Genomic DNA, 12,870 nt, shown 5'->3' with positions numbered 1-12,870 from the left:
TACAGATTGACACTTTTTGGTTCATAATTGCATGTATGAACAACACATGCTCTTCAGGAGAAATCCTACTGTCTTTGGTTATCCCCTGAAAAATCCTGCAGGGCCACCAGCAGGTTGACATTTTTGACATTTATTAAAATATCTTAAAGCAACACAATTGAGTTTTTGAGCCTTCAAAATATATATCCAAGATCCTTGTGATGGTACATCAACTCACAATAGGTTGGATGACACATCCGTCATTGCTTGAGAGCATCTGTTTCACTTGCACTGGCACTATGCAGTTTCAGGGTCGGGTAGGAACCCAGACACAAAAAAGACTACAAAATTTGGCTGCTTTATGGCATACGTCATATCCCCTTCCTCTCTTTAGAGTAGCGTAACCGAACAGAGGTGAATGAAGTTAGACATGGTTGTCATGGCTGAAGTGATAAAGAAAAGGAAGAAGGAGGTGAAGGTGTTGTCCAAGGAGACAAAGAAATAAAACAGGAGAGCGATAAATCAAGAGCTTGAACAAGGATTAATATTGGCCCGGCTTTCACACGCTGGCGAGAGCTGAAAGAGAAGGAGGGATGCCCAACCGATGGTGACCTGGCGCTGTTACTGCTGTTACCCTGTACTTAGGAGACTCACTGTCACATAGACAAATGATCCTGTGAAGTTGTGAAAAGTTTTTCAAAGCAGCACTTCAAGTGAACTGAGTTTTGCTTTCATGTCTAAATGGGTGGTTTAAGATAATATGGCCAAACTGTCAGCTTTATTGTTTATTGTCCTGTTAAACACTATTTGAACTCAATTTGTATCCTCAACATAATGATTAATGTAGGGGAAATACCTTTTTGAAAATGTTTTGAGAAATATCTACAGACAATGGCTTGGCGATAAATGAAAATTTATCTAAGCTAAATAGGTAACAACTGAATACATGAATGAGGATACCACTGCCCAACGGGTCACCTGTGAGGAGAGTTTGTTGCCTCCCTTCTTAGCAGCGAATCATGCAGGCATTTCTCCTGGGGCCCTGAACTGTCACTTTGCAGCTCCCAGACTTTCCAGCTGAATGAAACCAGCTGGCGCATTGTGGTGGGGGGAGCATTTGAGCCTGTGAAGCCCTGAGGGTACCCCAACGTTGGTTGCTTTATGCTGCAGAAAGCCTATGGGGTTTGGCAAAAGAACCACTGTGGCAAGTGGCTGGCAGCTGCTGGATTAGATGAATCTTTGGTTGAAGAGGCAGGTCGAAAAGGGCACTTGTCTACTTTGTTATAATTACTCGCTTATAATAATAGTGAAATCAAAGTTACTATTAACGTGCATACAAATGTTGAAAACACTGGAGATAAAAGAAAACCAGATAAGCAAAACTTAAAAGTTTAAAATAACGTTGATCATAAGAGTAAAAAAGCATAACTAAAACGTAAATATGAAAGAGGCTAAGATATGAAAAAGAGCAAAAACAAGAAGAAGAGCACAAGAGAAAGAGCAGAGAGGAAATACAAGAGAGCGAGCGCTGATGTTTTTAACCGGCCAAAGTGGGCGGATCTGATAAAGTTGTAGTTGTAAACAGGCTAATTACTTTATTTCAAAAGAAACTTAATGCTTCTTATTGTAACCAGCATGAAAAATCAGGTTGCTAACCCTATATTTGTCATTTAGACAGTTCCAGTAAACCTCCAGTAGGGGGCAGTGTTCCCCTGTTAGTGTCTGTATTCCCGTGAACCTAGGTCAGGTATCGCGTGAAGTCTGCACCCGTGAGCAGATGCCATTTTCTCTCAGACACAAAACTGCTCACGGTGCAGACGCCATTTCTCTCTGCCCGTTTGTTTTGTGTCTGAGAGAAAATGGCGTCTGCACCCGTGAGCAGACGCCATTTTCTCTCAGACACAAAACAAACGGCAGCAGAGCAGACCATATCGAGAGAGTTGGTTGCAGAAAAAACAAAGAAAACACGAAGCAAAGAGTAGCAGACAGCCACGGATGAAGGCAGAGAAGTCCGCAGGCAGACCTGGTAGTCACAGGCGAATCCAGGTTTCATCCCGATAAGCTGTGAGCCGAGGAGAAAAACCCCCTTTGTGAGAGTAAATGCTTGAGACTCCGGTTGGTTTTTTTTGCTAGTCTGAACTACTGTCTGAGAAATAGAGAGAGACGATGAAGATGGCAAGCCCAGCCCAGCGATTCTGAGAGAGTGAGTTGGAGATGCAGTGTGGCCAGCTGCAGAACCTACCTTGATGACTCCAGATCATCTGAATCTCATACTCTGAGAACAGATAAGACACACACTCTCCTCACCTACCCAGGTAGTAGTTATAGAAATTGAGGACAAAAGAAACTGAATGGACATTGATGCACAGAACACATATACACACACGTTGGATCCTTTTTTCTTGAACTGACCTTACCAGAACCCTTCGAGCAGGAGAGCTCGGGTTCTATGGACTCTTCTTTTGGTTTTCTTTTATTTTACGGCGCCTTATTTTGGTAAATAAATGCACAGCCAAGCTGTTGATGTTTATCATTTGTTTTGCATTGATATTAAAATATCACCTGTTCAAATGCCAACGCCCACTCCCTTTTGTGAGTCACTTCCTGGTGCAACTCCTACCGGACCTAGAGCGATATGAGTATCCATTAAACCTAAAAGTCAAGACTAAGGGTGCTACATTATCATACAAGATCATATACTTTGAAATGTTACGCGCGATAGGCACACACTTTTCTCATTATGGTCGAAATCGGTTCTTAAAGGGATAGTTCGACATTTTGGCAAATTCGCCATTGCCGTAATCCCTATAGTCATATGAGTAGGTACATTACCTTTAACTGTCAGTGCGTGCTGTTCTGAGATCGGTGGGGCAGAGCTGCCCGCTGAAATGGAGGTGAACTGGTACAGGTCCTCTCTGCCTCAAAACTAATCAAATACACCATCAAATGACTCCAAAACGCTCTTGTGGACAACTTGTAGCTTACACATTCACCACGCTATGAAATAATAATGTAATATTACGAGACAGAGTTGTTTTGAAGCCAAATGCACAGCCGGAACTACATTCCAGACATACAGTACTTGCTGGCGGAGTGATTTCAAACAGCATATGTTTTAGTACAGTTACTTGCGTCATCAAAACAACAAGTTTGTTGAGAAGAAGCCAGAATATACAGAGGAAGAGTTACAGGTTTTGGAAGAAGAGAGAGCAAGAAGAGAGGCTGAGGCTGCCGAGCAACCAGGGGCTGAGGGGAGACCCAGAGCCGGTAGTGTAAATGTGGGGCTTACTGGCCACTTTATTAGGTACACCTGTGCAATATAAATATAGAGTACGCCTCAAAATAATCACCGGAACACGGGGAGAACATGCTAACTCCACACTCATAAATCACCACAACTCCTGAGGGAACAACAACATAAAATGTTCCCTAGCAGTCTGGTTATTCACAACAATGAGAAGTAATGCCAGTCACTTCACTATATGCTCTACTTATCCATAACATAACCACAACAACATTTGCATTTTAGCCTTATTTACCATGCTTGGGTTGTAGGCTAATGTTACTCAACATGGACGTAACGAGAGATTTCTGAGCAAGATGATGGTATGACACTATCTTTCAAGAAAAGCATTTGAAACATTCCTGAGCTTCTGCGCTCCATCCTTTCAGCGTAGTCCTCCAGTAAAAAATGGCCGGAGCACATAAACATTTTCCGAACCATTTCCACAGGCGTGTTGGGGTCGATGTCCAGCACAAATAGCCATTATTTCATCCTGTCCGTATTACTGGTTGGAACTACGTGAAACTTCACTTTGCTCTATGTCTTCGGCTTGTTACTGCAACCTTTTACAATACATGTGTAAACCATGATTTACAAAAACACTTGTAAACTTTCCTCAAACCTTCTGGTGTGTTCAGCTGACGATACCGCTAATGGCTACAAGCAATAACAACGGCACTGTCTCAGGTACGCACTGTGTCACTCCACCCAGTGGTTTACTTAAGAAAGTAGTTCCGAGTATTTGCTTCATGTGTCGTAATGTTACTTAATTATACATTATTATTTCATAGCGTGGAGAATGCGCAAGCCATGTGTTTTCCACTAGAGCCTTTTGGAGTCATTTGATGGTGTATTTGATTAGTTTTGAGGGAGAGAAGGACCTGTACCATTCACCTCCATTTCAGCGGGCAGCACTGTCCCACTGATCTCAGAACAGCACGCACTGACAATTAAAGGTAATGTACCTACTCATATGACTATAGGGATTACAGCAATAGGCGAATTTGCCAAAATGTTGAACTATCCCTTTAACATCCAATTAAAATGAATACAATTATTATACCACGTGTATCAGCAAAGTATAAATTGCTTCAAATACACACACTCTAGACTAACCTATAGTGGCAACATATAATGAAAAACAAAATGAGAAAGCACATATTCATGAAAACAGGTTGATTAACAAATGCAACTATATTTTACAACTCCAAACACATAATATGGATAAAATGTATAATTTCACTTCCAACAGACATTTCAATTCTGTGACACAGAAACATTTGGTAAGAGAGGGTAGGCGGAATTTCCCAAGGCTACATGAATAGACAGGATGTGGCCGAGAAAAAGCATTGTCTCACGACAACTAGTGGGTCGTTCATCACCGCGTTTTACCCCAAGGCTGGATACTTTAAGATGGCATCTGAAACTTGAGGGATCCCAAGTGACTTTTTACCTCCTTTTGGCCTAAGGATGGCTGAAAGAAGTTTTTTTGTCCAGTCGGGGAAATACAGGGGTGAGTCCTAAACACTTGACCCTCCGGTGGTGTCTTGTTGTCTTGTTCACTGATAATACTGGTTGAAGGGAAGTCCAGAGAGGCTGTTCCTCTACATTCATGAACACCAGTTGAGAAACAATCTGTTACACTAAAGCAGATTTACCACCTCACAGTTGTTTGCTAAATTGCAGTTTATGTCCATGTCTGTCCACACTGAGACGATATAAGCAGTGAAAACTTTGAAGGAATTTAATAAAAGATATTAAGTGTATTTTGGGTGAAACATGGATGCATCACACATCTTCAACCTGGCAGCACAGATGATCTATACGATCAGCGCAGTTTCAAGGTGGACACCCAAGATTAGTGTCACCAATTCACTGTCTGACCAAATGTCTCCCTTCTGTTCCTGAGTTAACATGTTAAATTACACCCAGAAAAATGACTTTTAGAACATTATGATTTCATACTGAAGTTGACCTTTGACCCTTTGTGTGGAAAATGTCATCACTCATTTAATCACCCATTTTATCCAATTAGACATTTGATTAGCATCTGTTTTTGAGGTCACAGTTATCTTTGACCTTTGACCACAAAGTTGCCAACAAACAGCCCAACATGTCCTGTATGAACAGACTGGGTGTAAACCATAACACTGCTGTCCATATGTACTGGACACTCACCCTGCCCAACAAGGCTGGACTCTGCCCCACTGCAGGAAGGGTGTGTGTGGACCACAGTGGCAGGGTCCCTACCCGCCTGCCTATAAGCTTGGGGATGCTCTCACAAAACCATCAGGCAAGGCATTTCTCAGATAGGGCCTCACCAACTCAGCAAGTCTGTTCAAAGAGGAGCTTTTAATTTTTCTATAATGTTGGAGAGTGGGGTACAAAGAGTTAGAACAGTAACATAATTCAGTATTTTCCATATCTGAACATCATAATAGAGTTATGTAACTGTTTGGGCCCTTTAAGTTGGAGGCCAAATGGTAGATTCCTCCCCAGATTATTATGATTATACTCTCAGTTTAGGGCCCACCCAATCATACTGTACTGTACAAAACTGATACATCCTTGATTTTCACAACACCATCAAGCGAACTAATCTCGGTGAGTACAGGTGGTGTAGAAGTGCAGAAAATTTGTTTTAATCACATTTTTTTTCCTGGGGTAGGGTCCCCAGACCCTCCACCGATAATATATCTTTTCATGTTATTTCAAAACATAAACAGGCACCCACATACATGTATAATTTGAAAGTCTGATCCCGAAGTGTCAGCTTAGAAAATTTCTGGCCCTTTAGTTGATGAGCCCTCCTCTAAAGCAAAGGTGTCCAAACTTTTTCCCTTAGAGAGTCAAACTGACACTTGATGGTGTGGCCACGGGCCTAGAGAAAACATCTATTGTAGTTACCTGTGTTGTAAGAATGCAAAATGGTACTAGCATTCCATTTCCCTTAATTAAAAATTGGGTACATGTTCTGTATCTTGCACCTTGTGAAATCTGCACCTTTGACTAACACATAATAGTGCTAAGAGTGTACAGCAGACTAGTGGCTCTGTGAGGCTGAACCTGGGCACTGTAGTGCTTCAAGATAATGCTAATGTCAGCATGCTAGCCTGCTCACAATGGCAAGTTATCATCCTGATGCCATAATGATTACCAGGTATGCCATCTCTGTTCATATTAGTTAGTATGCTAGCAGTTGCTAATTAGCACTAGCTAATGCTGATGTGTCGATAGTTGTGGAAGTATTCAGTCATAGACCAAAGTACTAATCAAGTTTAAATTTGACCGGACGATGGCACCAGATGAAAAGTGAATGATGGCCAAAGTTGTTGTCACAAGAAAAGCTACACCCCAGGCTGTTGTACAATGCTGCCTCAAAAGCACACAGACAGAGGCAACTAGGACCTAAACATCCTGTATTAGATTTTCTCTTTGTCAGCAAAAACAACAAAATGTTAAAACAAAAGGTGAAGAAGGTCAAAATGCACTCGGTCTAGTAAGGGGTGCAGCAGATTCTCTGTGCTGGGGAAAGTAATGGTTTCTGATGATATTGGTTTTGAGAAAAATCCAAGATGCATGAGTGACCCAATGCACCGGCTCCTTCCATGAGTCGAAGGCCATTAGTCTTGGCACTCTTTTAATTTTGCACGACTACACTTGTAATATTATCAGATAAATTTACTTAAAGGATGGAGGAAGTACTCATTGTGCAGAAAAATGGTCCCTGTCAGTGTTTTACCATCATACAGAATGTTTTAAATTAAAAAGTACATTAATGTGTATTGTATTTGTGTTGATATTAACTTTTTATACACTGTCCTGTTGTTTAATCTACAGCAATGCATCTTTTAGTTTCATACTTGAGTAAATGTACTACAAATTTTCTGTATGTTCTCCAAAATGGAAAGAGGGGTGCAGTGGTGTGAGTGGATAAATGTTAATAGGTTTTTCTCTGAATACATTTTTAGTTAAGCATATATTTTAGTTTGTGAAGGATGTAAGGGGAAAAAAAAGGTAAGTATGTGGCATATGATTTATTTCCTGTAATACATTGTCCACTTTATCCAGTATGTCAAATTTGTTTCCACCAAGCAGTCTGGACCAAGGCTTACACAACATGCTTTTTTCTCCTCTATGGATGTGTGATTCTGTATGACCTGGGATACACTGTTCAAGGCTCAGTGAACGTAATGTTACTTTAAGTTTTTAGAATATCTCTGTCATTGCACACGTGCTGTGCCAAAAGCTTTTTTTTAAGATCATATTTGTGTTGTAATAAAGCTGTATATTCCATGAGGACAACTGAAGCTCACTCATCTAAGGGAAGACTGATCAGAAGTACACGAGTTTAAACGTAACAAGGGCCTATACGCAATATTACATCTAACTTAACATGAAGGGCAAAGAAAACCTGAAAGTAGTCACCTCATATGAACAATGATGCAAGAATACAAAAGTACAACAGTGTTGAGCTTGAATTGTTGCTTAAAAAGAAATGTAATCACAGTTGGGATTATAAGAATAAACTAGTCATAAAGAAAACACGTGGGTGAATTGCAACATGCACAGCAGAATTTCTGGTGCTTTTTATTTAATAAATACATTTCTCTGTTCAGAAATAATTAATCTACCTTTCCAAATGCTTTTTGTACATAAGCCAAAGCAGACATTTTTTATAGCATGAGAAAACTTTTCATCTCTGAGGCCATAAATGAGAGGACTCAGACATCTTGGAACAAGACTAAACATTATGTAGTTAAAGTACCTGACAGTATTAAACAAATTGACATTAATCTGAGGTAGAGCAGCTTCTATGAATGGACACCACAACTGGATGAGACAGAGCAGCAGCTGGAAAGCATGAAGAATTACTGTTCTGAGTCCTTTCCATGTTGACTTTTTATTCTCTCCTGATGCAGTTTTAGCTACTTTCAGTATTTTAACATAGGAGAATACAATAGTAATACACATAATCAAGAAGTAAAACTGATTTAGAGCTGACCTAAGATGTTTCTGCCACCTGTGCACAAGAAATATCTGAACAGAACATACACTGTGTTGTTCATAAAAGCTAAGAGAGACTGATGCAAAGAAAGTAGAGAGGACAACAATACAGGGTACAGAGCTGAGGCCATGAATTATTAGAATGCAGTTCACAGTGCTGTGACGGGAGCACAACTCTCCATGACGCAGGGGCATGCATATGGCCACATAGCGCTCCAGGGTCATTGCTGTCAGAGTAACAGGTGTGACAAAAGATGCAGAATTAACAGAAAAGAGATGATGATGCATAACCAAACATGCATGGGAATTTGAAAATAGTTTAAGATGAGGATGACATCAGTCACGAGTAATACAAAGCTATCAGACAGTAGTGTAACTGCAAACAAGATGTAGCGTGTAGTTGTGTAGAAACACTCCTTTTGAAAAAAGGTTAAGATGAGCAAAAAGTTGATGCAAAGAAAAATCATCACCAGGAGCTGCACAATAATGACCCGGTCATTGATCTGCCACTGTAAAGACTCACCACCAATCAATGAGTTGTTATCTCCCATTTATATATTTTTTAAACAAAGCCTTTGAGGAACTGCCAAAATTCCATTAAAGTGTTGTTATTAAATATATGTCATTCAAAATGGACTTCTCTGAGGTGTAAAGATGAATATTACCCATCAAAATCCTCCATGCTGTTCAAATCCTATACTCTGTCTTCTGTGGAGCTTACTGCAGCCCTCTGAGAGAGAGCTGTTCACAGTGACTTTAAAGACAAGAACATCCCAAAATAACGCCAAGTGAAATTGTGGTCACCAGTTTCATCATCGTCACTTCCTGTTAGTCCTCCTCATTAGCTATCCATAGTTGACGGCACTGTCAAATCCTTTAACCAGCTAATTGAACAACATGACTGCTTGATGCTCTTCTGTTTGGTGCCAGACGGTGTATCCTACTCCAGTGGATCTCTGACAAACCTCCTAATCTCTCACAGTGGTAACAGGGTATAATTAAGCAATATCACACTTGAGCTCGTGATGTTGTGCTGTGATATCTTCGGCACTCGGCCTGCGGCCTCGTGCCTACGACCGAATCACAGCCGTGACGATATCACAGTACAACATCACGGCCTTGAGTGTGATATTGCTTTTATACAACAGTTCAACAGTTAAATAAGCAAGGCTGATTAAGAAATGTTGAAAAATGAGAACAAAATAGATCATTTAAGCATTTTATTTGTCTTCCGCCAACAAAAATAGTTCTCTCAGGACTCCGCTGTCACCGTTGCTATGTAATGCAGACATGGTGCGCCAGGCACTTATCTTTACACACATTTATCTGCACGTTTCCAATAATTGTGCAGCCGGTGAAATAAGTCTGTGGTGACTGCATGGTGGACTGTCGCTTCACAGGCACAGCCGACTCTGCCCTCTGATCTGACAGTATGTTGCTTTTCTCCAAGTCATTGAGCTCCGCTGATGAAACACTGACAAACGTGGATGTGTGCTCAGATGGATTCAGCTTCTCCTCTCCCTCATCTTCCTCTGATGACCATTCATAGTTCAATTCAAAACTTATTTTAGGAAATAAATCCGTATTTTTGGCTGTTTGACAGTGGATGAATTAATTAGCCTACAACGCAACTGCTGACCTAACTGACACTAACCGTCAGTTTTGATTTGATTGTTGATTGCAATCAGCTGTGAGGCGGAGTGATACATACACAGTGAAATAACCGTGATGTTGTACTCCAGTATCATCACAGTTTTACTGTCTCTCGACCAATCAGATTGCAGGGCCAGAACTAAATGTTGTATAATGGAACTTATTCCTCTGGAAGCAATGACCTACTGGCTTAAGGACATACCTCTGTTGTTTTATAAAACTTGGAACCCCTTTTTGAATTATATCGGTATGGAGAGTACACAGACTCTACAGAAGGGCCTCTGTGGACTTATCTGGTCAGTCATTCCTGGAAAGAACCATACTTGAGTTTTGGTATAAACCAAACACCATATGGTAACACTGTAATGCCTGGATATTTGCTTATGTTTTCCTTCAACTGTCAATTTGAGCTTTCAATGCTGTTGTATGGAGTGGGGTTTTTTTTTGTTTTGTTTGTTTGTTTTCCCTTATGTTGTTACATATTTCTGTACTTCATATAAATCTTCTTTGAATTTATTTTTACTTATTAGTTTGTTTTTTCACCGTGTGGGGTTTTTTGTTCACCATGTTCTGTGTAGTATGAGGCACTTTTATGTTTTTGTAAAATGCTTTTCTTGTATAAACTGAAAAAGTAATAAAGGTATCTTTTAAAAAAAATAAGAAAAAAAAAACATGGATGGATGGATAACCTGGCCCCCATTTAATAAAATTGACACCCTGTCTTTTACATGGTATGTGTCTTAAACAGTGAGCCATCGCCCTGGGTTTGGGTGTTCTAACACACATAATAACCTGCTGCTGTCGTTGCTCTTCATAAGTACAGTAAATGTCATGCAGCAAACATTAAGCCCTCTTCCATCTTTCTTGAGTAGTTGAGCTGTTATGCCACCTGAATGTATCAGTACAGGATATAGTAAAATATATTTTGCATTTTGTTTCGCCATACTGGCAGCGTGGCTCAAGGAATGGCAGTGTTGGTTTGTTGGTAGGTGTGTTGGTCAGTCGGTCCACCACTTTTGTCCACACTGAAATACCTCAGAGTTTATTGGTTGGATTTGCTCAGACGTAGAGACAATATCTTCTAATGAGTTTGGTGTCCCCCTGACTTTTTCGCTAGCTCCACAAGCAGATTGTGTCACAGTGTTGCGTTCCTGGTCACTGCTCTTTTCAGCATGAACAATCATTCAGCCTTTGGTCAGTAATTTTCCTCTCACACTGCCACTCCACAACTCCTACCTGCTAATCAATCACCTGTCTATGCCTTTCATGCTCCTGTCTGTCCGGCATGCCCACCTCATCAAGCCAACTCAGTTCACCCGTTCGTCATTACTCCCAGCCAGCACATATGCCTCTCAGTCACTTGTTGCCAGATGGTTCTTCGCCACTCATGCAAGATTTTCCAGCTCTTCATTCCTGAGTGATTTCCCGTTGCCAAATTTATTGTCCATCACCTTCTGGAGGTGAAGGGTTAGAAGTTAGTTTGTTGTGGTTTTACTTAAAGTTATCTGTAAGTGCGAGGAATAAAGCAGATGGGGAATCCACAGAGGAGTGCACAGTGTTTTGAAGAAAGAATAGGCTACTACATTTGGTGATGAAGGTAATATGATGGGACATCATCTTGTGCATGGCCAACCAGCAAAGTAACAGCCTGATGTTTAATCTCGAGAGGAAAACAGAGAAGAGGACGACGGAGTTTACTCTTTAAAATGGCGGTAAGATAGCCTGCAGTAGCCCCTTCTGTTGTTGTTGAGCTAGCACCCCTGCTCACCTGCCTACCTCTTGGCCTGGATTAGCCTGCCAAACCAGCTGGGCTGCCAAGAACTTTGAGAAGAGACTATCCCAGAGTGTAGAACTGAACCAGGTGTTGTTTTGAATCCCTGCTCAGTACCTACTAAATAATAACAATACACATTATTACTAACTGTTTCTGGTCTCTGTTGTGCTGCTATTGGGTCCAAACACCACCTGTTACAGATTGACACTTTTTGGTTCATAATTGCATGTATGAACAACATGCTATTCAGGAGAAATCCTACTGTCTTTGGTTATCCCTGAAATTTCCTGCAGGGCCACCAGCAGGTTGACATTTTTGACATTTATTAAAATATCAGAACAACTATTGAATAAATAGCCATTACATTTAGTATGGACATTTGCGGTCTCCAAGGGATGAACTGTGAAAACATTTATCCCCCTTACTGATGTGGAAAAACTCTTGTCAATCCTAATTTTGATGAATAATAAATAAACTAGACGAGCCCCAGCTGATCTTATTTGAAGTCATGTTTAATACAACACAAATCTGACAACATCTTGGTACAACATGTCTGCACGGACACAGCCATACCAAAACAATTATTAAGCTTTTTATAGTGTATCACATTTGTTTGAAGCGTGTGTAACCCTTGATCCAATCTGCTTCAGCTATTTACTGACTAAGATGGTAAACCTTATATCAACATGCTAGCATCTTCATTGTGAACATCTCATCATGCTGATGTGTTTGATTGTATAATGTGCAGCTCTGGTGATGGTTGCGAAGTTGTTAATTTAACTGGACATTTAAATACAATTTGATTGTACAGTGTAAAAAATAATCTAATCTAATCTAATCTAATCTAATCTAATACAAGCATGTTGATGATAGTTTTTGATACAATATTGAATCCTTACAGAAACTGCAAGACAAGTCAATAGTTTTCCAAGTATGAAAAACTTTTTTTACCTGTTGAGTCATCCATCTCCACTCAGAGCCAAAACAACAGAGGATAGTTTAAATAATTAATGAAGTGATGAACTCTTAATGAGTTTCACAGGAGTTTATTTGCCTGAAGAGAATAGTGATGATCGGCTCATTAGCATCACTGCTCTGTTTGGAGTCTAAATCCACATGGAGAAAAACAAACTATGTCTGCAGAGTGTCACCATCATATTCCCCCAAGATGCCT

General features: G+C 40.4%; 1 pseudogene; it reads right to left on the bottom strand.

The window, feature by feature from the left end:
- Positions 1–7,582: 7,582 nt before the first annotated feature.
- Positions 7,583–8,820, bottom strand: LOC125889042 (odorant receptor 131-2-like; annotated as a pseudogene).
- Positions 8,821–12,870: the final 4,050 nt, after the last annotated feature.

This window comes from Epinephelus fuscoguttatus, linkage group LG5 (assembly GCF_011397635.1).
Source record: "Epinephelus fuscoguttatus linkage group LG5, E.fuscoguttatus.final_Chr_v1".
In the NCBI taxonomy this organism is placed as follows: Eukaryota; Metazoa; Chordata; class Actinopteri; order Perciformes; family Serranidae; genus Epinephelus; species Epinephelus fuscoguttatus.
Note: the sequence above shows the minus strand (reverse complement) of the source record. Positions and strands in the feature narration are given on the sequence as shown.